This window comes from Callorhinus ursinus, unplaced genomic scaffold, assembly GCF_003265705.2.
Source record: "Callorhinus ursinus isolate GAN/ISIS: 27379988/994484 unplaced genomic scaffold, GSC_fseal_2.0 scaffold15, whole genome shotgun sequence".
Taxonomy (NCBI): domain Eukaryota; kingdom Metazoa; phylum Chordata; class Mammalia; order Carnivora; family Otariidae; genus Callorhinus; species Callorhinus ursinus.
In genome coordinates, this window is record NW_027397077.1 from 14,785,705 (window position 1) to 14,791,762 (window position 6,058).

The 6,058-nt window shown below is 34.2% G+C and overlaps 1 pseudogene; it reads right to left on the minus strand.

The window, feature by feature from the left end:
- Positions 1-3,109: 3,109 nt before the first annotated feature.
- Positions 3,110-3,178, minus strand: LOC112834301 (U4 spliceosomal RNA; annotated as a pseudogene).
- Between the last annotated feature and the right edge of the window lie 2,880 nt (positions 3,179-6,058).

Here is a 6,058-nt window from a genome sequence, read left to right on the forward strand (position 1 = left end):
CACTGGGGTGGGCTGCCACAATGACAATACCAGCATGTTTGCTACTTAAACATACTCCATCCTTTTGTATTTCCATGCCTTTGCTTATGCATTTCCCTTGGAAAGTCCCTTCTCTCATTCTGCAAACTGAAATTATACTCATTCATCACAGTTTGGGTTGAAATGCCACCTCCTCCTGGAAAACATCTCAGATCTCCAAATTAAAAATAATTACATCTTTTTTTTTGACTTACCACAGCATATTTTTCAACCTCTATTACTGAATTTCTTTCATTCCCCTTTGGTGTTCTAGGTCAGTAACTATAGCCCACTTTATGGGCCATAATCTATGCAAATAGGCAAATCTTTTCCTTTGTTTTCATGGGTGAATAACATGTGGTCCTATATATTTCAGCTTTACCACTTGCTAGTAACATTCTAATTGAGTTTAAAAACGTTACTAGAATTTGGTGTTCCAAAGCCCATTTTAGAGTTTCAAGAAGTCTCTCATTCTAAATTCCACAAAGAAATCTAACTGCCCTGAAATGTTTGGTAATTTGTAGAAGTTCCCAGTATGTACATGCACAAACACAAGAGATGGATTTCTGCAGTTTGGGGGAAGGACAATTTATTACAAATTCATCATCACTGTTGTCTTGAGTTGACTGTAGTTTTTGAGTACTGCTTTTTTTTTTTTTAGTGATTGTTACTATTTTATTTATTTTTAAAGATTTTATTTATTTATTTGCCAGAGAGAGAGAGAGAGCGAGAGAGAGTGAGAGTACAAGCAGGGGGAGCGGCACGCAGAGGGAGAATCAGGCCTCTGCTGAGCAGGGAGCCTGATGTGGGACTCAATCCCAGGACCCTGGGATCATGACCTGAGCCGAAGGCAGACGCTTAACCGACTGAGCCACTCAGGTGTCCTGTGATTGTTACTATTTTAAAGATTTTTATTTATTTTAGAGAAAGAGAGAGAGAGAGAGCATGAGCAGAGGCAGAGGGAGAGAGAGAATCTCAAGCAGACTCCACACTGAGTGCAGAGCCTGACACAGGGCTCAATCTCATGACCCCAAGATCATGTCCTGAGCCGAAATCAAGAGTGGGACGCTTAACTGACTGAGCCACCCAGGTGCCCCAAATTGTTATTTTAGACTAATCATTATCAGCAAGTGTGGAAATAAGCTGTAATGGTTAAGAGCAATAATTTTAAAGCCATATTTTCTGTGTTCAAATTCTGGCTTCACCATTTCTTAGTTATGTGACACTGGGCATCTTAACCTTTTGTACCTCAGTTTCTTTATTAATAAAATGTAGAAAATAATAGTACTCATAGGATTGTTGTGAGGACTGCATACATAAGTGAATATAAGAAAAATGCTTAGAACAATGCCAGGCATACAGAAAACTACCTAAGTACTAACCATCATCTTGGGTGGCTATGTATTTTTAGTCTTTAATTTTCTACTAAAATATTTATTAAAAGAGGTAGTGCCCTGCCCCCGGGGGGTGTAAGGCCTGATAAGAACCACACAATGGGTACATGGCCTGACTTTGCCCTTGTGGAGGTCAGGTTTTGGTCTACACAAGAGAGTTCTCAGTTAAATCTAACCATCATGGCTCTGATCTCTGGAAGAATTTCTAAATGCTCATGTGCCCAGTTTAGGACAGAGGTATTAAGACTAAGCCACTCATATGGTGATGAGAATTTATTCTACTGTCTTTGCAAAAATAAATATGCAAACCTTCCCTATCTCATAATCAAGAATAGTTGGTTTTGGAGGGAAAACAAAATCATGTGTTAAGCTTAAATGGTTCTGAAAACAAGCTGAATTGCTACTTAAAAAAAATTAAAATTAGTCATTCATGAGAGATAGAGAATATAAATGCATATGTGTGCCTACTTAAAAGCTTCATTATGCTCATGTGCTCATGTGCTTTTTTGGGGACAATTTAGTTGCTGTAAGGAAGGCTGCTTGTAAAACAGCTCTTCAGTTGTAATACAGGCTTGATTTTTCACCATCTAAAACCTCCTGTGACCTAACAAAGCAGAAAAAGACAAGCAACACTGGCATTGCTTCTCTTAAACTTAGATACTTTTTTATTAAAAAAACCATATATGAGTTAATATATTTTTATATCTGTAAGTGAGCATTCATAGCTAAGGGTCAGTAATGTGATAGAAAAAGTAATGAGACCATGTTGAGAAAAAATGGGGTAGTCAACAGGAAAATCAACCTCATTTATTATAATATTCTAGTGATCAGCAGGTGTATAACTCTCTCAGCTATGGTCATTAACAACATTCATTCCAAACTTAACATCTACATTTGCAAACCATTTGAAAGTAAAATTACTTGCCAATTCAATTTCCAATTTGCTTTTATATCTTCATCTTTGATTGACAATTTTTTTTTAACAATAGCAACCTCAGCGAGTACTTGAGTAAATGGTAGCAACCATCCAATAGTGTAGATAAACTTGTCTATTTAGATTACCTATTCACTTTCTTCCACATGTACAATCATTTACAACCATGGAATGTTCACTTCAGGTTAGAATGAACTTGCAAAACTGATGTCAGGCTTCTGATGATTAGAATCATTTATTAGAATTATTTGTTCTTAAAGCCATAATGGTATTCATTTTTCTTATCACGACCTAAAAATGATCAAATTTGAATGCACACCTTCAGTGATGCTACCAAATAACTCCAAGTATAAATTACAAGAAAAGAGTGAGTTTGCAAAATAGTATATTTAAATGTGTGCAGTGATGTTTGGGTATATAGTTAATATGGCTGTGCACTGAAATTTAAAGTCATACAGAAGATGGCGCCATGCAGAAGGCCTCCCTTATGCATTCACTCATATGCTTCATGATCACCATGGGGAATTTTATTCCATCAATTTTTCCTGGGTCCCTTCTGCTGAAATTTAAATTCATTGAGGACTCTTTTGTCCTTTATAGAAAAATTCAGAATTCTGAACTTAAGATGCTTTCATATACTTATTAAAACACAAGGTAGACCTCTTTTTATAATTAGCATTCATTACAATGCACATTTCACATGTATTGCTTTACATCAATAACTGGTGCTCTTTGAATCTTTCTCTGAATGTCATTTGATCCCCTTTTTAATTAGCAATAATCGTGCCTCGGATAAACCTCACTGACTACAATACTGCCACTGCACAAAGCTGTTGATCCCCTTTTTAAAAACAGCTTTGTTGAGGTACAATTTATGTGCCATAAAATTCACCAAGTTTAGTGTACATTTTTAGTATATTTAAAGAGTTATGCAACCATCACCAGAATTTGGTTGTCAAACATTCCTATCATCCAAATAGATCCCACATACCTGTCTGCAGTCAATCCCCACTCTTATCCCCATCCCCAGGCTACCATGAATCTGGTTTGGGTCTGGAAACATTTGCCTTCTCCAGATCTTTCATATAAATGGAGTATAAAATATAAAATTTTTTGCATGTGACGTTTTTCATTGAGCACAATATTTTTGACATTCATCCATATTGTAGCCTGTATCATTACTTTTTAATTGCAGAACAGTATTGTAATATATGGATATACCACATTTTGCTTATCCATTCACCAATGGAGTTGATGGAATTGTAATTTGTCTCCAGGTTTGGCCAATCTAAATAATGGTACTAAGAACATTCATGTTGAGCTCTGTGTGTCGTCATATTTTCATGTTTCTTAGGCATATACCCAGGAAGACAGCCATTGTGGTGGGTATGAGGTAGTATCTTATTTTGGTTTTATTTTTTTAAAATTTTTTTCTTAAGTTGTTAAATTCCAGTTAGTTTACATATAATGTAATATTAGTTTCAGGTGTACAATACAGTGATTCAACACTTCCATAGAACACTTGGTGCTCATCACAACAAGTGTACTCCTTAATCCTTATCACCTATTAACCCATCCCCCAATGTACCTTCCCCCTGGTAACCATCAGTTCTCTACAGTTAAGAAAAAGTTAAAAATAGAACTACCCTATGATCCAGCAATTGCACCACCAGGTATTTACCCAAAGAATACAAAAATACTAACTCAAAGGGATACATGCACCCTGATGTTTATAGCAGCATTACCTATAATATCCAAATTATGGAAACAGTCATTACGGTTTTAATTTACATTTCCTTAATGAGAGTATTATCATGTGCTTTTTAGCCATTTATCTATCTGCTTTTATGAAATGCCTAGTCAAATCTTTCACCAAGTTTTAAATTGGGTGAGATGTTTCTTTTATTAACAAACAGTGAGAGTTCTTTTAATATTCTGGATACAAGAACTTGACCATATATACAATTTGAAAATACTTTCACCAGCCTGAGGCTTGTCTTCATTTACTTAATGGTGCCTTTTGAATGCAAAACTCTTAAATTTTTATGAAGTCCAATTTATTATTTCTTTTATTATTTGTGTTCTGCTGTCATATCTACAAATGCTTTGCCTAACCCAGGATTGTGAAGATTTCCTATTGTTTTCTTCTAGAAGTTTTATACTTTTAACTCTTACATTTAGGTCTACAATCCATTTTGAGCTAATTTTTGTATATGGTGTGAGGTAAGGGTCTAAATTAATTTTTTTGCATGTGGATATCCAAATGTCCCAGCATCATTTGCTGAAAAGATTATTCTTCTACCCAACTGAAGTGCCTTAGCAATTTTGTAAACAAATCAACTGACCATAAATGTAAGGTTTTATTTCTGTATGCTGCTTCACTGATTTGTCTTCTTCATGCCAGTACCATACTGCCTTGATCACTAGCCTTATAGTAAATTTTGAAATCAGTAAGTTTAAGTCCTCCACCTTTGTTCTTTCACAAAACTGTTCTACTATTCACCTTTGAATTTCCATATACATTTTAGGATCAGTTCATCAATTTCTACAAAAAAGCCCACAAAAAAAACCACTCCAAAATAAAAAAACAATCACCTGCTGGTGAAGCTTAGATAAATTTGGGGAGAACTGTCAACATAACAATATTTAATCTCCCAAAAGAATGGCTATTTATTTATACCTTTAATTTCTGTCAGCAGTATTTTAAAATTTTCAGTATACAAATCTTACACTAATTTTGTTGAAGTTATTCCTGAGCATTTCATTCTTTTTGATGATACTGTGAGTGGAACAATTTCCTTAATTCCATTTTCAGATTACTCTATCTAGTATATAGAGATGCAACTGATTTTTGTATATTGATTTTAATATTCTTCAAACTTGTGGTACTCAATTTCTTTTCCACAGACATTTATGCTGTTTGCAAATAAGCAGTTTTGCTTTTTCCTCTTCAATATGGATGCCTTATACTATTTATTTCTTTTTCTTGCCTTATTGCATTGACTAGAATCTCCAATACAGTGATGAATAGAAATGGTGAGAGAAGACAGCTTTGCCTTGTTTCTGATCCCTAGGGGGAAAGCATTCAGTCTATCACCATTAAGTATGATAAACTATATATTTTCATAGATGTCCTTTATCAGACTGAAGAAATTCCCTTCTTATCTTAGTTTGTGGTGAGTTTTTCTTTTTTTATTAACTCAAAATGGATCAAAGACTTAGATATAAAAGCTAAACCCATAGATCTCTTAGAAGAAAACATAGGTGAAAATCTTCATGCCCTTCAATCAACTAATGGTTTATTAGATATGATGTTTAAAGCACAAGCAAAAGAAAAAATAAACTACATTTTTAAAAATTAGAAACTTTTGTCCTTTAAGGGACACTATCAAGAAAGTAAGAAGAGTGATAGAATGGGGGAAAATTTTTACAAATCATATATCTAGTAAGAGTCTAGTGTCCAAAATGTATAAAGAATTCGTACAATTCAACAATAAAAAGAAATAATTCCATTTAAAAATTAGCAAAGAATTTGAATAGATATTTCTCCAAAGAAGATATATAAATGGCCAATAAGTAGATGAAAATATGCTCAGCATTATTAGCCAATAGGGAAATGAAAACTAAAACCATGAGATACCATTTCATACCCATAGGATGGGTACAATAAAAAAGACAAATAATAAGTGTTTCTGAGGATGTGGGGAAATTG